Here is a 26,507-nt window from a genome sequence, read left to right as displayed (position 1 = left end):
TCATTAAGCAATGCGCCGCACAGACCTGTCACTTACCAGTAGGAGGAGCTCCCGGCCGGTCACAGACAGCGCAGGTAAATATGATGCTTCTAATATTGCTAAGTAACCATGGCAACCAGGACTTCAGTAGCGTCCTGGTTGCCATGGTTACCGATCGGAGCCCCAGCGATTAAACTGGGACTCCGATCGGAACTCTCCGCTGCCACCAATGATAGGGGGGGGGGGAGGGGAGGCCGCACACTGGCCACCAATGATATTAATACAATAGAGGGGCGGCCGGGGGGGGGCACACACTGGCCACCAATGATAATACAATAGAGGGAGGGAGGGGGGTCGGGGGGCCGCACACTGGCCACCAATGATAATACAATAGAGGGAGGGAGGGTGGGCCGGGGGGGGGGGCGCACACTGGCCACCAATGATAATACAATAGAGGGAGGGAGGGGGGGCCGCACACTGGCCACCAATGATATTCAAACTGGGGAGGGAGGAGGGTCTGCCCCCTGCTGCCTGGCAGCCCCTGATCTCTTACAGGGTGCTATGATACGCACAATTAACCCCTTCAGGTGCGGCACCTGAGGGGTAATTGTGCTGATCACAGCCCCCTGTAAGAGATCGGGTGCTGCCAGACAGCAGGGGGCAGTCATGTACACAGTTCGTAGTATATTCTAACTTGAAGCGTCCCCATCACTATGGGTACGCCTCTGTGTTAGAATATACTGTCGGATCTGAGTTTTCACGATGTAACTCAAATCCGATGGTATATTCTAACATAGAGGCGTTCCCATGGTGATGGGGACGCTTCAAGTTAAAATATACCATCGGATTGGAGAAAACTCCGATCCGATGGTATAATAGGGACTCCTGACTTTACATTAAAAGTCAATAGGGGACGGATCCGTTTGCAATTGCACCATATTGTGTCAACGTCAAACGGATCCGTCCCCATTGACTTGCATTGTAAGTCAGGACTGATCAGTTTGCCTCCGCACGGCCAGGCGGACACCAAAACGACTTTTTCCTTCATGTCCGTGGATCCTCCAAAAATGAAGGAAGACCCACGGAAGGAAAAACGGACACGGATCACGGAACTATGGAACCCGTTTTTGCGGACCGCAAAAAAAAACGGTCGTGTGCATGAGGCCTTAGGGTCCATTCACACGTCCGCAAAATGGGCCCGCATCCGTTACGCAATTTTGCGGAACAGGTGCGGACCCATTCATTTTCAATGGGGCCGGAATGTGCTGTCCAGATCCGCACCTCCGTTCCGCAAAAAAATAGAATATGTCCTATACTTGTCCGCAATGGCGGACAAGAAAAGGCATTTTCTATGAGAGTGCCGGTGATGGGCAGTCCGCAAAACACATACGGACATGTGAATGGACCCTTACATGACGTGATTAACGGTATTATTTGTGGTAATGGGGTTTGTTATTCACCTTGTGTTGTATTTGTGGCACTTCTCACGACACGCTCACTATCTTCACCTCATACTTTTCACTGTCGCACTTTACCACTTTTACTTTGTGCCACTGTCTTTGTTTTAATATTCACTATTATATTTATTATCAAATGCTTGAATTGGATTTTGTATATCATTTTTATATACAGTATGTAGGTATTCATAGATGTTCTATGGGTGTAGTTTAAACATGACTGATTTACACTGCTATAGGCTCTTATTTCATACTTTTGTTAATCTGTCTCTTAATTTTTCTTTCTCCCCGTTTCCTTCGTCCCTTCTATTGCTCCACCCCAATCATTTATTTTATGTGGCGCAGGGTGGCCATACGCGTTGTGTTCTAGTTAAAAAGGTTTTCCGAGATTTTTATACAGATGACCTATCCTCTGGATAGGGGGTGGGGGTCCGACACCTGGGACCCCTGCCGATCAGTTGTTTGAGAAGGCAGTGGGGCTCCTCTGAGCTCCGCGGCCTTCTCTGGCTCACCAACCACAATGCCGTACATTGTATAGCGGCTGTGCTTGGTATCACAGCTCAGCCCCATTCCCCTTTAAGGCCTCTCTCACACGAGCGTTACGGATTCTCTCAGGGTCTGTTAAGGAAAAAACTGATGGTTTTGCACACAAGTTCAGTCAGTTTTGTCTGCGATTGCGTTCAGTGGTTCAGTTTCAGTTTCTTCCGTGCGGGCGCAATCAGTTTTCGATGTGTTTTTCACACGCATGAAAAAACACTGAAGAATAGCAATCTACATCTCCTAGCAACTATGAGTGAAAAACGCATTGCATCTATGTAGATTGCTTCCATATTGCATCCGGATTCAATCCGTTTTCCACTTCTCTATATTCAGGGCTGCGTGAAAACCACAGAATATAGAACATGCAATGCATTTTTCACTGAAGCCCCATTCACTTCTATGGGGACAGGGCTGCGTGAGTCATGCAGAATATAGAACATGCTGCGTTTTTCGCACAACATGAAAAAAAAAAAAACGCTCATTGAAATGAATAGGTCAGGATTCAGTGCAGGTGCTATGCGTTCACGTCACGCATTGCGCCCGCTCGGAAAACTCGCTCGTGTGAAAGGGGCCTAAGGGTCTGTCATCGCGTATATATGTCTACATACACATGCACAAAGCAGCGTTGGGTTAGCGGGTGCCATTAGTGGTCTGTATATTGATTTTACTTTTTGACATTATTACAATAGTGTCTGTTTTTCACTGCTTTTGTGGGGGTAGTGATTGTTTAGGCATTGTATATCTTGCAATATTATATTTACTATACTGTTTCTATGTTAATAGTCACCCTGTAGTGCGTGGGTGCATGTCTGAATTAATTGACCTCAATTTTCTGATCAATGAAGATGTTTGATTTCATTAAATATTGCGTGGTATTAGATTGTTCTTGGCTGTATCTAGTTTCTCCAGCAGAGGGCGCTCTGGCTACTGCAGCATCCTCCTGGCAGAGGAGGAGAAGGAGGAGGAGGAGGTGGGAAGCAGCTTGTCCTGTTTATTCCCATCCATCCTCAGCAGCTCTTGTGCACGTATAGGGATGGACCTGTCTCCGGGGGACCCTCAGGCTGCCTTCCCACCACCCTCCTTGGACTGAGCAGATATTGGGGCTGATTCCCCCCCAAGTGTCGGAGGAACCATGCACCGAGCTTCCATCAGCCTGTGATAGAAAATAAGAGAGAAAGCAGAGGAAGCAGCTGGAGGAGGAGGGGGAGAAGCGGATTCTCTGGTTGCTAAGGTAATCCCAGCTGGGTTACAATGTATCACACATCAGGATCACCGCTCCATCATATTGTATGCCTTTCCTGGCTGAGGCACTGTGGTAAGGGTGTATGGTCCCTGCCATTATACATTTATATACACCGCCTTTCTCCACCGACGACATTTAGCACAGGCACTGCCACATCATAGATACCATGGCAGCCACAGAGATGCCAGGAGGGGATGCTGCTTGTGTTGGAATTTGTGTAGTGTTGGGGTATGGCACTGCTGCTTTGTCTTGTTGGGGAGGGTGGGGGGAGTAGTGATTACACTGTCTGCCATTGATGCCTCTAGTAAGAAGTCAGGCGGCAATCATAGGTTGTGTTAATCTAGCATCATCCTGGAATTTCACAATGCTCCTCGAATTTGTGTCAGATGCCGGACTGCATTATACGAGGATCCTGGTAGCTTATTGTATCCTCTCGGAATAGGTGTATGGACCGTGGCTGAGGTCTGGGAGGGAAGGGGGGTTCAGTGTGTGTGTGTGGAGTAGGGATTATGTTAAAATAATGAAAGGGGCAATGGTGGGAAGTTCCTTTTCCTGCGTTTGCAGACTTGTGGCATATTACAACCTGCTGAATTTCATTTAGTTAAATCTGTTTCATAAAAAATGGACTCCATCGCATGCGAACTCTTATGCGTAAATGTTTTAGATGGCTTACGTAAGCATAGTTTATGGCACTTTTTACTCTCAGATGGTTTAGATACAGTCTATCCATTTTTACAAAGTAGTCAAATTCTAGGTATGTAGAAATGTGCTTGTTAGATTACAATTTTTGGGAGAAACATTTCAAGGATTGGTACAGTTAGGTGGCACTTAGAGTCAAAAATTGATAACGCGTGCCGATCTAGTAGAGCGCCATGTTGTCACCAACTCAGTCTCCTGATTATCAGCGGTTTGACTTTGGTTGCTAAGTGAGTATGGACATGATGGTCTACTGATGTTGGTCCATTGGTAGTATCCCGATTAGGATGTTCAGGTATTTGTGTTTGATCTATCTTCTAATGTCCCTGATAATAATTTCAATCCATAGTCGGTATAATCGAACAAGCTGGGTTTGTGCAGAACCATTAATCAAGGATGAGGAGGGTGATGGGTACTCTATCTGAAGCTCTACCTTCTGTGGTTGACCTGTTTAAATCTGTGTTATGTCCTTGAAATGGGAGATTATTATAGCTGTTGTATAGTTAATATATTTCTCTGTGTGTGTGGATTAGGATTAATGTGTTTTTTAGATGAGCATAACGCATTACTCAAAGACCTAAAACTATAATGTATTTTAAGGTTTATCTTTTTTTTTTTGGCCTGGTTTAATAGATGCATTTTAGATGTATTATTATGTTTCTTTTCTGTAATATTACATGGAGCTCCTCACAGAATTTTTCTTACTATGCTTTCAGCTGTTTGTGTGTTCATTTTACCATGGAAGGAGGATGTTGTGTGTTAATTTTAGTACAGAGGATGATATTGGCAGTTTAATTTTGAGTTGAGCCATCCATTAGGTCTGATTTGCTGTCATATTTCTATATTGATGTCCTAGTATTTGTTTATGGATTGTGTTTGGCTTTATGGTTTTGGTTGGCAAGCCGTCTTAAGTGTCTCGACTTGAGGTCATATCGGAGGTTAAATTTTCTTCTGTTGAACTGGCTCCAATTATATTGTGTGTTTTATATCTTGGTTGATCATTCTACAAAAGGCTTTAATATGAGAGTCGATGGTTGGAGCCCAGGTGCATTCCAGCTTGACTTTGAGTAGAATATTGCATGATGCCCATACTCGTATAGCAGCCATTTCTTCTGCAAAGTCTTTCCTTTAGAAATTTAGACTTGACTACAAGAATCAGTGTCCACAGGAGCAATAATGAAGTCACATGCAGATACTGATCAGTCAGCAATGCGTTCCACTGCACTCCAAGAGCTGTGATGTTGGATCATATGTCCATACAAGCCAGTCTAGTTCATCTACATCAGGGGTCAATGAACTCCGGCACTCCGGTTGGTTGTGAAACTACAGCCCACAGCATGCTCTATTCGCTTCTAAGGAAGTTTGAAGAACGCCCAAGCAAGTGAGCATGCTGAGAGTTGTAATTTCTGCAACAGTTAAAATGCTGAAGATTGCTAACCCATGTTCTGCCTCATTTACACACATCACTCCCACTGGGAAACCAAGCTAATAGTATACACAAAAACCTGAAAGGGCACAAATTCTTATTTTAAGGACTGTGTGGAAGGGACGGCTCACCAAGTGTTGCAATATGAGAGGTGCTCTAGATCTGGTCTGACTCACCCAGTCAGAAGGAGTATAATGCAAATGAAAGTATAGACCGGCACTCAAATATAGGAAGAAGCAGAATTTATTAATACTAAAAATAGTTAATAAAAAGACCTGGTGGTGGTCGGTCCAGAATGTCCGATGAGAACTAAAAGTCTCACCTGTATGATAGAGGTGAAGGAATAATAAAGGAATTGTGTAAAGAATTGTAAAAATAAGAATAAAGATAAAAATAAAAATAAAGGTAATAATAGGCAATAAAAATAAAAATAAGATGAGGGTAAGGTGACCCTATGTGGGTGATCTCGGCTTAGTGGCAAAGGAGAGGAATAACTCAAAATGCTGTGAGGTACACAGTGAGGTAAATGGTGCTGCGGTCTAGAGCAGATGGTGCTAGCCGGTCACAGGTGAGAAAATCAACAAAATTCACAGACCATCGTGTTGTACAGAAAATTAGGGTATAGATGACAGGCCAGGATTGGGCGGCGTCCCACCCGAATTCAATGTGCTGGCCTGTGTTACCTTTCTCGATGTCTGTTCTGGGTCTCGTCGCTCACCGGTCTCCTTTCTCTTTGAAGAGACTGTCGCTGATGTTGAAGTGGATGTTCCCGTGTATTCACCCGAGTCGAGCGGGCCTTTCTCTGAGCGGCGTCCCACGTGTATGGCGCTGGATGAGCGCCGGTATTGCGTGGGCTTCTGGCGTTCGGACAAGTGGGTGCTCCTGGGAGATCTTTCTTGGTTGTAGGCGCTTCTAAGGCAATGTCAGTTAATTGTCTGTCTGTATGCAGATTTCCCAAACTCGTTTCGAAGTCTAGAGCTGACTTCTTCATCAATTCTTATTTTATTTTATATTCCTGGGGATGTCTCTTTAGTATGAGGCACACGACAGTGAAAAATGGACCAATTTTTTTAATGGCCATCTCACGTCTGTTTTTAGAACAATGGTCGTCTATGGGATTGCTCACAGCCAGTGAATAACGGGCATCAAAAAATAGAACATGTTCTATCTTGTCTGTTTTTCACTGGCCGACTGCCTCCATACAATTGAATGGGTCAGTTTTTAAATGGACAGTTTATCCGTTTTTAATTCCCTGTCGTGTGTATGTAGCCTTACATTATATAGCCAACAGAATGATTGTGTCCCACGCACAATAAGTGCCACTATATTATCCTCTTTAAAGGGAAGGAGTTAATGGACTAGACTAGAGACGGTAAATCTTTTAGAGATCGAGTGCCCAAACTGCAACCCAAATACTTATTTATTGCAAAGTGCCAACACGGCAGTTTAACCAGAATACCAATACAGTATATCTTCCATGTACGTTATCATTTAGCTATAATAGCCTTCCTACATTGAGTGCTTTGCCAGCGCTGTTCATAGTGCGCCCTGCGCTGATGAATGGGAGGAAAAGTCTAAGGCATATTGATATACCATAGCCGTTCAGGGATCTCACAAGCGGTCCAAAACGGATCAGTTTTGCCCTTAATGCATTCTGAATGGAAAAGGATCCGCTCAGAATGCATCAGTTTGGCTTTCTTCTGCCTCCATTCCGCTTTGGAAGTGGACACCAAAACGCTGCTTGCAGCATTTTGGTGTCCGTCTGACGAAACTGAGCCAAACGGATCTGTTCTGACACACAATGTAAGTCAATGGGGATGGATCGGTTTTCACTGACACAATCTGGCACAATAAAAAACGGATCCGTCCCCCATTGACTTTCAATGGTGTTCAAGACGGATCCGTTTTGGCTATGTTAACGATAATACAAACGGATCCGTTCTGAACGGATGCATGCGGTTGTATTATCTGAACGGATGCGTTTGTGCAGATCCATGACGGATCTGCACCAAACGCGAGTGTGAAAGTAGCCTTACATGCCATCCACGTAGATAATTTTTTGAATAGAGTTACCTTTGTGCCACCACCAGTATTTCTTATTTTATATTATGTTTGAAGATTGCATGCTATTACAAGCACACACATACAGGCTGTGCATTCACTTCTAAGCAGACCGCGTGCGCAGTGGGGAGAGTCATGATGTGATCGCCATCATCCCTGACATGTATGAAGCCTGGAAAAGTTGATTAGCCAGTCAGCACATCACTCAGCATGTTCAGCCGTGGATTGGAGATTATAGAGAAGCAGGGTCTTTTGAACCTATAAGTAATGAGGATTTTGGCATCCCCATGTCCCCTGATGAAGCTGCTTAGCCAGTGAAACATGTCAGAGGGTTATGCTATACTTTGTAGGCCATCAATCGCTTAGTAAAATATCAGATAGTGTGTGGGCTTAGCATACTGGGCCTAACACATAAATAAGAATTGAGGTGTGTGCAAGTTGTTTGCTGTGTGTGAGTGAGGCTGAATTGGGAACCCGTAAGGGGGAGAACCCCCAAATCAAATACCCAAATTGCTTCTTAGAGCACTACAGATAGCACATTCTTTTTGTGCTGCCCAAGTCTTATCAGTACACTGTCGTCTAGTTAAAGAGTGAATTACAGCATGACTAATATTAGTGAAGTGAATGTACAGCCTGTATGAGTGTGCTTGCAATACTCCAATAACATCCAATCTATTCATATAATATCTAATAAGATGTACTGGTGGTGGCATGTAGATGAACTCTGCTGCAGTACAGTGCCTCTATTCAAATAGTGATCTATGTGGATGGCAGGTAATATGACAGACATATAACCAGTAGTCTTTATAGATTATATTCCCTTTACATGTGTTACGCTGGTGGCCATGTCCGCCGCTGTCCAGCTTTCCCAGACAGGCCCGGTTGTCAAACTAGAGTTTGTCCTTCACCTGCTGACTAAGGTGCTGATCTGCCTTCCTATGTAGCTGGGCAATGGTTCCACCTTCTTGCCTGATGCTCTGCCTTTGAGTTTTCTAGTGTCCAGTAACCAGCGAACGCGTGATCTCTTGTCTGACAACCCCTGTGCCGTATCTAGCCTGACTACAGATTCTGCTCTTTGCTTTATTGTGAGGGGGACACACTCATTCTGTTGGCTATATAGCATCAGAATTTTGTTATTATGCCCCTCATACTAATGAGACGCCCTGAGGAATATTAAAGGTTTCATACATCTAACAATTTACACGTAAGGGATTTGTAAACCGAGTGGTTGGCTGATCATTTTAATCCGTTGCGTGGTGTTATCCTATTTTACACTTAAAATGTAACATTTATTTTAAACAATGGTGATGAGACGATTTTAAAATGGGAATTTGTGCCCTTTGGGGCTGTTGTGTATACTATATGTTCCACATCACACTTGGCAAATTATAATTGCGACAAAGGCATTGTTGTTCTTGGACATAATCAAAAATCACAGAAAAAGATACAAAACATCTTGCACGATGTAATAAATGTACATGAATGTATTTATAATAGAAAAATCACCTAGAATAATGCACTAACACAATAGATGCAAACATTATATATGGACTAAGCCCTCATTCTGATATGATAAAGTCCTGCCTGACTGAGACCACCCTGGCCCTGGTAGGCAGACACAGATATATTGTCTGAAAGTCTCAGATTTTATCAGATCAGAGTGAGGTCTTAGTCCATATATAATGTTTGCATCTATTGTATTAGTGCATTATTTTCAGTGATTTTGGTTCTTGAACATGAAAGATCATTCTCCAAATTGTTGCCACCAACATGGAAGTACACATTGCTGCATTCTAAAGACTTCATATACTTTTCTTCTTCCAAGAAAAGCGGCTCGAGTTAACTATTGCCTCGCTGTGAAACTTTACAGTTGGCACCATACATTTGGACAGCTGGTATTTTCATTTTATTCTTTAATTCCAGATTCATCAATTAGATGCATATCCACAGTCCCCGAGTCCTGATGCCTGGCATCTTGTTTGGTGACCTATAATCCATAACGCTCTAGTCTAAATGGACAGTTCTAGTGCTGATGTTGCTTCCAGATCCACTGATGGTCGGTCTGTACATGATATGTGCGTAAGCACGTGAGGGGCCACTCCTTCGAGCTTGTATTACCTATCGCTTTGTTGCTGCAGTTTCTAGATGTCTTCACTTAGAGTAATCGCTTACAATTGACCGAAGAATCTCTAGCTGTCATCCCATGAGAGCGCCATGTTGAATCTCCCCGATGTAACATAGTATATAAGGCCGAAAAAAGACATTTGTCCATCCAGTTCGGCCTGTCATCCTGCAAGTTGATCCAGAGGAAGGCAAAAAACCCTGTGAGGTAGAAGCCAATTTTCCCCACTTAAGGGGAAAAATTCCTTCCCGACTCCAATCAGAATAACTCCCTGGATCAACGACCCAATCTCTAGTAGCTATAGTCTGTAATATTATTATGCTTCATGTATACGGTATAAAACATTATATTGCACGTCTGTATGCTTGATTGTTTGCTCCTATTACCAATGGATGTGAGTAAAATGGTTGAACTCACTTTTTGGAATTTTTTTTAAATGTTTTTTTGCATTATAGAGTATTTGCTGTTTCTAGGTCTGTATTATATGGATATGCAGTTGACTCTTGATTTAGCAGATGCAAATAATTTTTGGATGAGTGGAATGGGGGAGATTTAACACCTAGTAAATATTTATTCACATCTGTCTTACCCATATTCCATTATCAATATGAACGAATGTGTGAACCCCATGCAGTCATTATATGCTTGGCTGTAATACTGGCCTCTAAGCCTGTTCTGTCTCAATTGTATGATGAAATTAAACCCTGTGTCAGAGTTTAGCATTTAAATAGAAATGTGTAATCAATGTCATTGTATTTTTTTCACTAGTGCAGTGGTGCATCCCTGGGAATTTTTTTTTCTCACCAGTTTATATAATTTTTGGACGCCTTAGTGTTATTTATAACACCGTTTCTGTCCTTTGTAATGAAAATACTGTGTTCTACTTTTCCTGTGAAGGAAAATCCAGTGCCAGAGCTATTAGTCCTCGGACTGAATACATTAACTTTGACTTTGCACAGCTTATCGCAAAACACTAAAAAAAATATTATTTTATTTCATATTAATTTCAACTATTTTTAATTTCATATTTAAAATTGCAACCCGTTTCTAATATGAGGATAAAACCATGTTAAATATTTATTTGATTTGAAAACATATTAGAATATTCCTTATGACTTAGAGAGCATTTCAGGTGGCAGGGCACATACCACCATCACATACAGATGGCAGATGTCTAACTTCTGATGATGTCAGGATCAATTTTCATGGTTGTTCCTGGAACTAGGATGTAGAAATGCTGAGCATTTTATCGTACAGAGAATTTCATCTTACTGATCCATCCTGTTCACTATCTGGACCTGTCAAGAGCGTAGAAAGGAAATTGAGCCTGCGGGTGAATGCCAGAGTAGCGCCAGTCTTATCCCTGTATTGACTAACAGAGGGGAGAAGCGCATAAGTTGCATGCACATTTGTAGCACATTTTACAGTGTATTTCTCCTTATGCATTGCAAGCGGTGAAATCTGTAAAGATCAACAAAATTGACATACTGCAGATTATTTGCAGCATATATACGAGAAAATGATAAAATCTCATTACTTTGCTGCCGATTGCCCGCCAGCATATCCACCTTATCTGACTATACACTTGGAGTACGACTACAATGAGTGGACATGCTCTGATGGCACTCCAACTGTGGTGAAACTACGACTCCCAGCATGCTCCATTTCATTTCTATGGAGTTCTGAGAACAGCCAAGCAAATGTCCATCTTGGGAGTTGTAGTTTTACCAAGGCTGGAGTGCTGGAGGTTAGCCATCACAGCCTAGACTGTCCACCATGCAATTGCAAGTGGAAAATCCACAGCATATACAGTACCTGCAAAGTAAAAAAGATTTCTCCAGATCAGACACACCTTGCATAAAAGATCTGCACTGAACCAACAGAAGCATTGACCTGCAGTGTAGGATTTATATCCATATCATGTTGTTTATGCTGCGGAATTGCAGCAAAAGCTATCACAAATCCAGATGCAGATTTTGCCACTGATTTTTGCAGATTTTGCCATGGAACTTCCACTGTAGAAAATCTGTCCCTTGTGGCTCTTTGTTTAAAAAGACCTGTCAGCTTCCTTACTTGTCTGTTTTAGTAAATTATTGTATTCCCCATGAAATATACTTGTATTGCCCATGAATTAACAGTTATGGAAAATTTCTAAATTTAATAAATTGGGTGTTACCATTCCCCTTCTAAAATGGGCATGTCCCTACTTTGTCTGACACTGTCAGCTCATTTGTGTCAAACTGTGTATGGAACCCTCTCGCCCAACTAGCTCCGCTCCATTGTAAATGTATTCATACATTTTAGGAGCAGTAACAGAGTAACAGCACACCACAGAGTTCGGAGGAAAGATTCTCCAGAATTTTTATGGTGTCATATTCAATACCCAAACAATATAATAAATAACCTAATAAATAATAACCACCAGTGTGGATGGAATGGCCGCGGTCTTTATTAAATTTTGGGGGTAACATAAAATTACCAAAAGTTAATATACCATTATAACTTTGAAATACCCATAAATAATAAAGTCCATTACAGCTTATCTTTTTGGGGGCGGGACGAACTTCCAGCTTGAATCTTGACACGGTGACTGAATCCTCAATGTAAGCCACTCCATAAATAGCTAAAATTCCCGCCACAAGAGACCCTCCACCAATCAAAGTTCAATTTAAAATTAGAAATATGCCCAGCAACCAGGCAGCAACAGATTTAACCAATGGTAACGCTGGGTAAACTTGCCCAGCAACCATCCAGCAACCAAATTGACCAATCCTGACGCTGTCTGAACTGTCACCGGCTTACTGTAAATCTGAGGTGAAAATCACAAAAATGGGGGGGGGGGGGGGGGGGGAGAGAAAATACCACAAAATTATTCTATGTCTCAATGACACCATGAGGGGCAAATCCCATTCTGGCCATGCCCCTAACATTCTGTGGGGGATATAATTCTATTCTAGAACAGACTTGTGGTGTGGAAGAACAATCCTCGCCATCCATATCCAACCCCATCACCTCTGGAACACCAAACTAAGACTTAGAAGGGTCCATGTTTGGCCCATATGTCAGTTTTTTCCCTCCGTGTGTCGTCTGTACTCCACGTGCATTACTAGATTGAAAAAGAGTGCATCTCCGACCAATGGTCTATGAAAACCACTGATAGAACGCAGATACCATAGAATTCAATGGGTGTTTGGTCTGCAACATAAACCAATGTAGAGCAGGTCTCCATTGCTTTTCCACGGACTCACGGTTAGTATGAAACAAGAATGTATGAATAAACACTTTGAAACCAATGGTTCCATGTGTGGAGTACATGGACTGCACACGTCTGTGACTCCAGACATGTGACTAAGGCTGCATGCACACAAACGTATTTTGTTTTCGTGTCCGTTCGTTTTTTTGTTTTATTTTGCGGATAGGATGCGGACCCATTCATTTCAATGGGTTCGCAAAAATTGCGGACAGCACACCGTGTGCTGTCCGCATCAGTATGTCCGTTCTGTAGCCCCACAAAAAAAAATAGAACATGTCTTATTGTCGTCCGTTTTGTGGACAAGGATAGGCATTGTTACAATGGATCCGCAAAAAAAAACGGATGACATAGGGACGTCATCCGTTTTTTTTTGCGGACCGCAAAACACATACGGTCGTGTGCATGTAGCCTAAGACTGCATTCACAGTCAGTGTTTGATCAGTGATTTCCTTGAGTGATTTTGAGCCAAAACCAAGAATGGATGCTTCCTAAAGATGAGGTATAATGGAAAGATCTGTACCTGTTCTGTGTTTAGAGCCTCGATTTGGCTTCAGAATCACTGATGTAAATCACTGACCAAACACTGACTGTGTGAAAGCGGCTCAAGCCCTAAAAGGAAATTCTTCAGACTATGATCAACCCCCCTGCACCCTATGCTTGTAAATAAATAATTGTTCAATTAACATTCTGGTAAATAATAGATTTATTGATGCAAGTGTAGAGAGCTATGGATTATTCTGCATGCTCAGGTATACAATACTCAAGTGAGTAAGATAGCATCTTAGGGACCTAAAGCTTTTTCCCTGCGCTCTGCGCTTCCGCTGTCATCTTACTTATGAAGCACAGACTGTAATTATATTTCTGTCAGTGTCGATCTGAGATTGGAAATGTATAATGGATTATCAGTGATTGGAGCTGAGCGCCCTCCCTTTGTTTGCAGGTCCTCGGGCAGTTTGCTTTTGTCTTCTGCTGCATGCAAGGTGAGCCAAGGTTAGTGATCTAGGAAACCTCAGCGCTTTAAAGTATTCAGTTCCTTTTATCAAATTAGAAACTAAATTGATAATACATTTAGGCTAAATGTTGTCAGTTTGTTGTGCCTTTTTCTTCCTGCGTCTTAGAAGGTTTTTCTTTCTTCATAAAACCATTTATGACCAGGGATGGCCTAACCAATGTCAAGTGGCTGTACTATTAGTTTGAAGTTGTAGTACAAAAGCTTATGTGACAGATCACCATTCATGCTCTGATATTCAGATATACTGTGTGTTCCAGTTTGGCCCTTAACCCCTTAAGGACCGGGCTCATTTTCACCTTAAGGACCAGGCCATTTTTTGGAAATCTGACCAGTGTCACTTTAAGTGCTCATAACTTTAAAACGCTTTGACTTACCCAGGCCGTTCTGAGATTGTTTTTTCGTCACATATTGTACTTCATGTCACTGCTAAAATTGGGTCAAAAAAGTTAATTTTTTTGCATAAAAAAATACAATTTTTACCAAAAATTTTGAAAAATTAGCAAATTTCAAACTTTCAGTTTCTCTACTTCTGTACTACATAGTAATACCCCCAAAAATTGTGATGATTTTACATTCCCCATATGTCTACTTCATGTTTGTAGCATTTTGGGAATGATATTTTATTTTTTGGGGATGTTACAAGGCTTAGAAGTTTAGAAGCAAATTTTGAAATTTTCAGAAATCTTCAAAATCCCACTTTTTATGGACCAGTTCAGGTTTGAAGTCACTTTGTGAGGCTTAGATAATAGAAACCTCCCAAAAATGACCCCATTCTAGAAACTACACCCCTCAAGGTATTCCAAACTGTTTTTTCTAACTTTATTAACCCTTTAGGTCTTCCACAAGAGTTAATGGCAGATGGAGAAACAATTTAGAAATTTCTATTTTTTGAAAATTTTTCCAATATAATAAATTTTTTCCAGGAGTAAAACAAGGGTTAACTGCCAAACAACACTCAAAATGGGTTGCCCTGATTCTGTAGTTTGCAAAAACACCCCATATGTGGTCGTAAACTACTGTTTGGCCGAACAGTAGCACATAGAAGGAGGGGAACACCATATGGGTTTTGGAAGGCAGATTTGGCAGGACTGGTTTTGTTTATACCATGTCCCATTTGAAGCCCCCTGTTGCACCCCTAGAATAGAAATTTCAAAAAAGTGACTCCATCTAAGAAAGTACACCCCTCAAGGTATTCAAAACTGGGTTTACAAACTTTGTTAACCCTTTAGGTGTTCCACAAGAGTTAATGGCAGATGGAGAAACAATTTTGAAATTTCAATTTTTTGGAAAATTTTCCAATATAATCAATTTTTTCCAGGAGTAAAACAAGGGTTAACTGCCAAACAACACTCAAAATGGATTGCCCTGATTCTGTAGTTTGCAAAAACACCCCATATGTGGTCGTAAACTACTGTTTGGCTAAACGGCAGGACATAGAAGAAGGGGAATGTCATATGGTTTTTGGAAGGCAGATTTTGCTGGACTGGTTTATTGACACCATGTACCCTTTCAAGCCCCCTGATGCACCCCTAGAGTAGAAACTCCATAAAAGTGACCCCATCTAGGAAACTACGGGATAAGGTGGTTGTTGTTTTGGGACTATTTTAGGGGTAAATTCGATTTTTGGTTGCTCTATATTACTCTTTTTGAGGCAATGTAACAAAAAAATTAAATTCTAAAATTGTTTCTACATTCGCTATTTAGTTTTGTGGAACACCTAAAGGGTTAACATAGTTTGTAAAGTAACTTTTGAATACCTTGAGGGGTGTAGTTTCTTAGATGGGGTCACTTTTTTGGAGTTTCTAGTCTAGGCTACATCAGGGGGGGCTTCTAATGGGACATGGTGTAAAAAAAAAAACTGTCCATTAAAATCTGCCTTCCAGAAACCATATGGAGTTCCCTTCGTTCTATGCCCTGCCGTGCGGCTATATAGCCATTTACGACCACATATGGGGTGTTTCTGCAAACTACAGAATCAGGGCCATAAATATTGAGTTTTGTTTGGCTGTTAACCCTTGCTTTATTACCGGCAAAAAGGATTCAAATGGAAATTTTGCCCAAAAATGGGTGTTTTGGCACCGTTTTTATTTTATATTTTTAACACCGTTCATCCGAAGCGTTTGGGCAAAAGTTATTTTTATAGCGACGACTTTTACGCACGCGACGATGCCCAATATGTATGGCTCTCAGACTTTGGAGACACTAAGCAGGCATCCTAAAAACTGCGGCCCTCCAGATGTTGTAAAACTACAATTCCCACCATGCCCTGCTGATGGCTGTAGGTTGTCTGGGCATGCTGGGAGTTATAGTTTTACAACATCTGGAGGGCCGCAGTTTGAGGATGCCTGCACTAAAACTAATATTTTTTTGGGAAAAAAAAAATGTTTCCATGTCTCCAAAGTCTGAGAGCCATAGTTTTTTATGTTCTCTAGTGGACTGTTGGGGATTATAAAAATTTAGTACTCCATGGAAGTGTGATACTCCCTGAAGCAATCGATAATGCAGAGGCACGGATGATCGGGGCACGTGTCACACTGAGTGGTGGTGTCCTTCCGTATCCCCCTCTTGTGACACACTCTGCACTTTTTTTGGGTTCGTCCCTTCTTTCCAGTATGGGGGACCACACCTGGAAAGTGTTGGCCAGGGACGATCCGGGCGCCTCCAATTCCCGAGGTACTCTTTCCCGGTCCGAAAAGATCAGGGCCTTGAGGACTGCCTCATAGAATTGGAGGAATGTCCCTGTGCTGCCAGCGCTTCGGGATAGTACAAAAGAGTTGTACATGGCAACCTGCACCAAGTAGACCGCAACTTTTTTGTACCATGCCCGGGTTTTGCGCATGGCGTTATATGGCTTGAGGACTTGATCAGAGAGATCAACTCCTCCCATATACCGATTGTAGTCGACGATACAATCGGGCTTGAGGACCGTTGCCGCGGTACCTCGCACAGGGACTGGGGTGGTGCTGTTACTGTGGATTGTGGACAGCATAAGGACATCCCTCTTGTCCTTATACCTGACCAGCAACAGGTTTCCACTGGCAAGGGCACAGGTCTCACCCCTGGGGATAGGTACCTGGAGGGGGTAGGCAGGGAGGCCGCGTTGATTTTTCCGCACGGTCCCACAAGCGAATGTGGATCTGGCGGCAAGAGACCTGAACAAGGGGATACTGGTATAAAAGTTGTCCACGTACAAGTGGTAACCGTTATCCAGCAGTGGGTACATAAGGTCCCACACGAGTTTCCCGGTAACACCCAGAGTGGGGGGACATTCTGGGGGTTGAATACGGGAATTTCGCCCCTCGTACACACGAAATTTGTAAGTGTACCCTGAGGTACTCTCACAAATTTTGTATAGCTTCACGCCATACCTCGCCCGCTTTGTGGGAATGTTTTGGCGGAAACTGAGTCTCCCCTTGAACGCAACGAGAGACTCATCAACCGCGACCTCCCTTCCAGGTACGTAGGCCTCCATGAATTTGGCCCCAAAGTGATCGATGACCGGCCGTATCTTATACAGCCGGTCATAGGCAGGATCACGTCGGGGTGGACATGCTGCATTATCGGAATAATGCAGACATTTCCGGACGGCCTCAAACCGGGAGCGTGTCATGACCATACTGTACAGTGGGGTCTGGTATAGGACGTCCCCACTCCAGTATTGCCTGACACTGGGTTTTTGGACTAGACCCATATGCAGCACGAGGCCCCAAAATGTCCTCATCTCGGCTGCACTGACCGGCGTCCAGCCACCGGGTCTAGCCAAAAATGAGCCTGGGTTTTGAGCGACGAACTGTTGGGAGTACAGATTCGTCTGCTCCACCATCAGATTCACCAGTGGGTTACTGAAAAAAAAACTAAAATAGTCAATTTCAGTAAACCCCACTGTGGGAATCTGGATTCCAGGATTGCCAGCAAAATCCGGAATCTCAGGCTCAAAGTCCACTGGGGGACACCAACTAAGTTCATCGGCAGGGGGCTCCGGTGGACTTATTTGGTGGGCCGGGAAACCAGTACGAACCCCAGGGCGGCTCGTACTAGGGTGGGCCACAGGATCCCTAGCATGTGGGGCCCCTGGCTCCGCCTGGTGGCGTCTCCGCCGCCTTGGTGGCTCATCGTCATCCGATGATGATGAGGAGGATGCGGATGACAAAAGGAACGTGGGGTCATCCTCATCCTCACTGGGGCTCTCAGAGTCGGAGGCAATCTGGGCGTATGCCTCCTCGGCCGAGAACATCCGGCGGGCCATGGGTGTGTGTTCGTGTATGTGTGCGTGTGTGGAAACCTTTATTATATGTGCGTGTGTGTGGGGGCAACGGGTGTTCACGTACTAAAAAAGGCAAAAAAAGAAAGGGCAACTGTTAGGAAAAAAAAAGTTCAAATTTGCTGATCAGCGGTACAACGCTGATCAGCGGTCGGTGGGGTGGTGCGGTGGTGGGGCGGGCGATGCGCTAACAGTGGACGGACGCTAAAAAGTGCCGGCCAGTCAGCGCACGCAGAAAAAAAAAAAAAAAAAGTGGTGGTGAGGGGAAGGGGGGCTGGTGGGGGGCTGGTGGGGGGGGGGGGCTGGTGGGGGGGGGGGGGGAAGGGGCAGGGGGGGGGCTGGGGTCTGATGGATGGATCAAAAAAAGTTTTGAAATAAAAGAACTTTTTTTTTTTTCTAACTTTTCCCTTCTTTCCCTGCCTAACGGTGCCTCTCCCTCACTGACCCTAACCTACCTGGGTGGCGATGGGTGCAGGAGGGTGATGGATGGCGATTAGGGGGACGCAGGAGCTGGTGCCGAACGGTGCTGGACAGGAAGAGGAGGGGAGAGAGGAGCGCAGGAAGTTTGAATCTCGCGCCTCTCTCCCCTGCTCCAATCAGCACCCTGGACAGCGGCGTTCAGCACCAGGGCCAGCACCGCCTCTCCAAATCCTCGGACTGCGATAGGTGGTGTATAATTACGCCACCGATCGCAGTCTTTTTCCGGTTCATCGGGTCACAGGACACCCGAATGGACCGGAAACGCAGAAAACCGCAGGTCTGAATTGACCTGCGGTTTTCTGCGATCGTCGATACGGGGGGGTCAAATGACCCCCCCCTGCATTGTTACGGGATGCCGGCTAAATGATTTCAGCCGGCATCCCGTTCCGATTAACCCCCGCGGCGCCGGAATGCCGATTTTAAGTCAGGACGTACCGGTACGTCCTGTGTCCTTAAGGACTCGGGAAATAGGGCGTACCGGTACGTCCTATGTCCTTAAGGGGTTAAGGGTTTATTCTGATGACTATATGGGTTTATTTGTGTGTAGTTGTCTTAGGCTACATCTGCGATTTCCTTTCCAGTATTGAGATCCGTCATAGGATCTCAAAACCGGAGGAAAACGCTTCAGTTTTGTCCCCATTCATTGTCAGTGGGGAGAAAACTGAACTGACCGGAACGTAGGGCACCAGAATGCATTCCGTTCTGTTTCGTTGCGTTGCGTTCCCAGACCGGACACAAAAAGCAACATTTTTGTGTGCATCATGGGATACAGATTAAGGCCTCTCACACTGGCGTGTGCGCCCCGTGGTCGTGCTGCGGCCTTCAAAATGCGGGCTGCAATGCACGAGCACAGTCCGTGGGGCAGCCGCAGCGGATCGCGGACCCATTCACTTGAATGGGTCCGCGATCCGGCCGTTCCGCAAAAAGATAGGACATGTTCTATCTTTTTGCGGAACGGAAGTACGGGACGAAACCCCACGGAAGCACTCCGTAGTGCTTCCGTAGGGTTCCGTTCCGCACCATTCCGCATCTCCGGATTTGCGGACCCATTGAAGTGAATGGGTCCGCATCCGTGATGCGGAATGCCCACGGAACGGCACCCGTGTGAAAGAGGCCTAAGACGGCATGAAACACAATGTAAGGCTACATGCACACGACCGTGGTGTGTTTTGCGGTCCGCAAATCGCGGATGCGCAAAACACGGATGGCGTCCGTGCGCGTTCTGCAATTTGCAGAATGGCACAGACAGTCTTTAATATAACTGCCTATTCTTGTCCGCAAAGCGCAGACAAGAATAGGACATGTTATATTTTTTTTTGCGGGGCCACGGAACGGAGCAACGGATGCGGACAGCACATCTTTTGCGGACCCATTGAAGTGAATGGGTCCACTTCCGAGCCGCCAAAACTGCGGATCAAAACAACGGCCATGTTCATGAGGCCTAAGTCAGTGTTGCCAGATCCGTTTTCTCGGACACGAAAGAAAACTGATACGGCGCCCATCGACTTCCAATGGTTTCAGTGCCGGATCCGTCTTGGTCATTCTAGAGATAATAAAACCGGATCCGTTCAGAACGGATGCAGATGGTTGTATTATCAAAACGGAAGCATTTTTGCTGATCCATGACGGATCCAGCAAAAACACAGATTTTAAAGTAGCCTTATTATGACCTTCCCCCTCCCCTTGTTATTGGGCTATATTGATACCATGGAGGAGGTGTCCTGCTTGGAAGCCACATGCCGGGAAAATGAACCACAGTCCGCAAACTCAAAACTGCTACCAATCTTCCTACACCATAACACAACCCCTAGGTGTTCACCAGAGCTCACCACAAGACCCAATGGACTTGGCTGCTAGAAACCCAGGTTTAGCAGGTAGGAGCAAATGGGCGCAGGCAGGAGCTCACGTAGCACATCGCTGCTGTTCTAAAGCCTGGCGTAGACATGCTAGGCAAGGTTTTAGCAGAGCACCTCTCTTACAGGCAGGAGCTTCTGTAGCAGCCAAATTCCCAATACAAATCAGGTTGCCAACTAAATATTAATCCAATTTATTAAGCCTCGCTTTGCCTCTACAACCACTGTAATGTTTCAATGCTTTAACTTTCTTTTTTGGCAGAACTTTAAAAATTAAAAATGCATGTATCTAGGGCTGTAGTTGCCTAGAAAACTCCTCTATAAATAGTGTGAACAACGTGGAGAGTTGGGAATCAGTCTGTTTAGATATAGAACTGGATGCATTATAACAAGTGTTGCCCCCCAAACAAAATGTATAAGATGATATTATTAGCATGATTGATCTAGATAACTAAGGTCATTGCTTGTCCATAGTATTTTTCGGGATGAGAATAGTCTGGCATTGACTGCTACTGCTTCTCTTCAAACAGCTCCAGCAGAACGAGAACGTAATGATATTGGTATAAAGATGTTTTATTAAAATGTGTAGTTTCTATCAAACTCTGGTCCTGACTGATTTATTGCGGTATAAGCATAAGGCACTAAACCGGGATGGCTCCTTTAGAACAGAGTTTTGCTGTAGGCTCTGCTGAGGTTTTATATTGAATGCTACCATCAGATTCAGCAGTGAATTTTTGTCTCCACTGTAAATATGAAAAACAATGTTTCGAATGGCACGTTGAGGTGGAGATCTCAAGTTATACAACTTCACGACTTTACTTTGTTTTGTCTCGTAGCATTTGGGCACTATACTTTTAGGTTTTGTAAGGTCTGATTTGCAGGTGGAAGATGAAACAGATTTTAATTTTCAATTAAATTGTTGTAGAGCGTATTACACAGCTGGCTGCTTGCATTGTGCTCAACTCTTGCTTTGAAGCAACCTGAGTTTATATCTTGGAATAAAGTCCTGAAGCAGATGAAGGCGCGCTGCGCGGCGCTTCCAGAAACAGCACTTTTGCGCCAGCTGTGCGTCTCTTATTAAAACAGCAAATAATTAATCAATGTCTGAAGTGAAATAGTAAAATTCCCCAAAATTCTGTTTTGACAGTCCACAGAGCATGTTCTAGTACGTGGTCTGATCTGCACGCGGGTATCCATAAATGAAATGCTATTTAGAATTGGCCAACGGTAAGATGATAACCCTTTGCCACCTGGAAAAAGTAAATCAGAATTAGGCCTAATTCCCACGTCCGTGCTTGGTCAGTGATTTTCATCAGTGGTTGTGAACCTAAACCGGGTCAGAACAGATGCAGATCTTTCCATTATAATTTATCTCTGTGTAGGCTTTACTCCTGGTTTTTGCCCACATTCGCTGATGGAAATCATTGCTCAAAACACTGACGTGTGAATTAGGCCTTAGAGAGGACCTGTTTTGTTTTTATAAAATCAATACTCCATGCTGTAGTCCCAATTCAGGAGATGCCACCCTGCTATTATCCCGTGATTAATGTAAGCAATGAAAATCAGACATCATATAGTACACAACAGTCTCTTTCTAACAAAGGTAGAACCAGCCCTGTACCTCACATGGATCCAGAGATCTCCTCATTCATTGCTCCAGTTAATCTACTAGATTAGTGGGCATGTCCTTTCAAAAGGACGTGTCCTTTCTACTGCAGCTGGTGGCAGTTGAAGGATGGAAGTGAGCATGTGCTTTCATCTCAGTGAGTAGGACAGAGAAATTAGAAACAGAGCAACCAGCAGATGGCGCTATACAGATAGATTTCAGAGAATAACTCAGTGGCTATAATACATTTTTAATTACATGCAATTACAAAAGTATTCAAATTCAAGTGCTGGTTTGAAAAAAGTAGAATATTTTTCATGGGACAACCCCTTTAATCACTAGCATTTCTCTGTGGGCATCTCCTTCTTCCTGCTTGTGACACTGTCCAATCACTTTGCAGCCAGGGAGAAGACAAGCTGTTCTTGTGAGATCTGGTAAAGCTCCTGAGAACAGGCTACTGTATGTAAGCGATTCCTGGAGTACTATGCTCGCTTCCATAGTCTGTTCTCACAAGATTTACCAAGTCTCAAGACAACAGATTGTCTTCTCCCTAGCGGTAAAGCGGTCTGCAGCGATTGGACAGCACCACAGCCAGGGACAAGGAGACGCCCATGGAGCAGAACAGAAGTCTCCTCCTCCCTGTACCGATGCTGGTGATTAACATATTAGGTGCCAAAACTTAACAGGGGGCATAAGGGTGTGACAGAGGAAAAAAAAATTGTGGGATGGAATCTCCTGAACCTAGACTACAGTATGAGATATTGCTTATATATAAAAAAAAAATGGTGTCCGGTCCTCTTTAAGATGTAGCTCCAAAGTTAGTCAAGTGAGACTGACATTTCTCCCCTATTTCTCATAGCCTCATGGGTTTTTCCTACATACATTTTCTTTCTCTGCTTGTATCAGAGTAATACTCTGCAGATATAAGCAAAGCATCTATATTTTTTCATGTAACATATGTAATTATATATTTTTATGTATTATACTGTATGGAATTATGTCTTTGTATTCTCTCTATATATTTAAGAAAATTGTTCAGATTTTCCTTGTTTTTTTATTTTAAAATGAATAAAATTACTTGAAAATTAAATGAGATGTGTGAGAACATTACACCTGTAAAAGGGAGCTGGCGACGCACTTCCCCTTCGCAGCGCCGCCGGCATCCAGTGCATGTAGTGGAGCAGGGACGTGGTCGGCACGCCTCCTCAGTGCAGCCGGCGTCCTCCATCCCCAAGACAACGAGCTGCAGGGGAGCTGAGCGCCGATAATGGTGAGTCGGCACTCAGCTGTATTGAATTGTGTAACATGAGTCACGTGACGCTGGCCACGTCATGTGACTCATCACTTAGGGCTATTTAAACAGGCAGCCTGCTGGCCACAGGTTGCCTGTGATTGGTCTTGTTACCCTCACCAGTATTTTTGTATTGTGCCTTTCTGTGTGTGTTTTGGACCTCAGCTCTGTTTTTGACCTCGATCTTGTGACCTCCCTGGAATTGACGTGACCTCTTGGCTTCTAACTCCGGATTGTGTTTTGACCTCGTTATTGTATTGCTCCCGGTGTACCTGCATGACATCCTGGCTTTGACTTTGGCTTGCCTGACTCTGTTACTGTACTTCTCTATCTTCTTAGGCCCCTGCACGTATCTAAGCGAGGGACTGCCGCAAAGTTGTACGCCGTCTGTTAGGACGGTCCGTGCAAGTAGGCAGGGACAGAGGTGGGGTGGAGTTTAGGGCTGCACTTATCCCTACCCTCTGTCGTGACAGAATCACAGGCCTTACCTATACCATGGACCCCATGTGAGTCCTCACAGACCAGGTACTTAGTCTCGCCCAAATGGTGCAGGATTCGGCGGAGAGGCTACAGCAGCAGGAATTGCATCAGGCCCCACCTGTAACGGCCTTCACAGCTCAAAATCTTGAACCAAATATCAAACTGCCTGACCATTTTTCAGGGGATAAGAAGTATTTCCTGACATTTAAAGAAAGCTGCAAGCTTTATTTTCGTTTACGCCCACATTCTTTGGGCTCTAAGAAGCAAAGGATGGGCAATATCTCTTTGTTGCAGGGAGACCCGCAAGAATGGGCTTACTCTCTCCCCACGGATTCCCCATGCCTAGCTACTGTTAAGGCGTTTTTTCAGGCCTTAGGAGTACTCTATGATGAACTTGATAATTCGGCTGTAGCAGAGAGTCAGTTAAAGTCTCTTTGTCAGGGAGACAGGCCTATGGAGGAATATTGCACCAAATTCCGGAAATGGTGCGTCTCCTCTGGTTGGAACGATCCCACGCCCAGGTGTCAGTTCAGGTTAGGACTCTCTGAAGACTTGAAAGATATGTTAGTCAATTACCCTCTCCCCGACACCTTAGAAAAGACGATGACTCTTGCTGTCACACTGGACCGACGAATTAGGGAAAGACAAAGGGAACTACTGACGTTTCCACAGGTGGTTGTGAAACCTGACTCGTCACCCTTGAAAGTCCAACTGGAAAATCATCCTGAAGAGCCCATGCAACTCGGAATGACCAGGTGGTATCTGATACGTCAAAAGGGTCCCTGCTTTTATTGTGGAGAATCGGATCACTGGTTATGGCAATGTCTGAAAATTCTTCCTTCCAGGAGATCTCCATGTCCTGACGTCCATAAGGATAAGGTACTCCCCAAGGTGGTTAAAGAAAAAATATTGTTACCTGTGGGTATTTCCTTTGGTTATAGTAAGTGTTCCGGAGAGGCGATTATTAATTCTGGGTCCGCCTCTAATTTTATCGACCATGATTTTGCTCTCACCCTTGGTGTGCCCATGTTGTCTCTGGCTAGCTCCATTCATATTGTCACTATTGATTCCACGCCTTTAGTGGGATACTGTACTCCAGAGGTAACCCTGACTGTGGGGGCTTGTCATACTAAATGTACCTCTTTGGGTTTACCTTGGCTCCAGGTCCATAATCCATCATCAACTGGTCCATGGGTGAATAACAGAAGTGGGGGGTGAAATGTGATTCATGCTGTCTACCTGTGATTCAGGCTGGAGTCACTGCGGAGTTAAACTTTCTTCCATCTTACATTGGTGACTTTGCAGATGTTTTTTCCATGTCCGAGGCTGATGGTGGTTTGAGACCGTGTATTGATTATAGAGAGCTAAATAAGATTACTGTTAAGAATCAGTACTCTTTGCCATTGATTCCAGACCTGTTTAACCAAATTCTTGGAGCTCGCTGGTTCACTAAACTTGATCTTAAAGGGGCCTATAATCTTGTTCGTATTAAAGAGGGGGATGAATGGAAATCTTCCTTTAATACCCCTGAGGGTCATTATGAATATTTAGTGATGCCATTTGGTTTAAGTAATGCCCTGGTGGTTTTCCAAAATTTTGTCAATTACATTTTTAGACAATTTATTGGAAAATTCATGATTGTTTATTTGGATGATATTCTGATTTATTCCCCTGACTGGGATTCTCATGTGGTTCACACTAGACAGGCACTGGAGGTTCTTCTGGAAATTCGATTATTCGTTAAGGGTAAGAAGTGTATTTTTGGAGTGCAGGAAATTTCATTTTTGGGATATATTCTCACACCCCAATATTTTAATATGGATCCAGGGAAGGTGCAGGCTATTTTAAAGTGGGTGAGACCCTCCTCTCTTAAAGCGTTACAACGCTTCTTGGGCTATACAAATTATTATCAGAAGTTTATTAAGAACTTCTCTACTATTGCCAAGCCCCTCACTGATCTAACCAAGAAGGGGGCAGATCTAGTGAATTGGTCGACAGAGGCCTTAGAGGCTTTTGAAACACTCAAGAAGTGCTTTGTTAACGCTCCAATATTAATTCAACCAGACCAAGATATGCCTTTTGTGGTGGAGGTTGATGCTTCCGAGGATGCGGTAGGGTCAGTACTCTCCCAGGGGTTACCAGCTCTCACTAATCTAAGGCCCTGTGCGTTCTTTTCCCGTAAGTTCTCTCCTACTGAAAGAAATTATCACATTGGTAATCGAGAGTTATTGCGGAGAATATACAGTCGTGGCCAAAAGTTTTGAGAATTACATAAATATTGGAAATTGGAAAAGTTGCTGCTTAAGTTTTTATAATAGCAATTTGCATATACTCCAGAATGTTATGAAGAGTGATCAGATGAATTGCATAGTCCTTCTTTGCCATGAAAATTAACTTAATCCCAAAAAAACTTTTCCACTGCATTTCATTGCGGTCATTAAAGGACCTGCTGAGATCATTTCAGTAATCGTCTTGTTAACTCAGGGGAGAATGTTGACGAGCACAAGGCTGGAGATCATTATGTCAGGCTGATTGGGTTAAAATGTCAGACTTGACATGTTAAAAGGAGGGTGATGCTTGAAATCATTGTTCTTCCATTGTTAACCATGGTGACCTGCTAAGAAACGTGTGCAGCCATCATTGCGTTGCAAAAAAATGGCTTCACAGGCAAGGATATTGTGGCTACTAAGATTGCACCTCAATCAACAATTTATAGGATCATCAAGAACTTCAAGGAAAGAGGTTCA

At 43.8% G+C, this 26,507-nt stretch overlaps 1 protein-coding gene across 2 annotated transcripts in view; it reads left to right on the top strand.

Annotated features, from left to right (window-relative positions):
• The first annotated feature begins 2,993 nt into the window (after positions 1-2,993).
• Positions 2,994-26,507, top strand: part of RGS6 (regulator of G protein signaling 6) — a 436,918-nt gene continuing 413,404 nt past the window's right edge. For both annotated transcript variants that reach the window (XM_040412145.1, XM_040412143.1), the window contains exon 1: positions 2,994-3,207. The gene's annotated coding sequence lies outside the window, so the exon portion shown is untranslated. The remainder of the gene's footprint in view (positions 3,208-26,507) is intronic.

Source organism: Bufo bufo, chromosome 11 (assembly GCF_905171765.1).
Source record: "Bufo bufo chromosome 11, aBufBuf1.1, whole genome shotgun sequence".
Lineage (NCBI taxonomy): Eukaryota > Metazoa > Chordata > Amphibia > Anura > Bufonidae > Bufo > Bufo bufo.
This window is presented reverse-complemented; position numbering and strand designations above follow the sequence as displayed.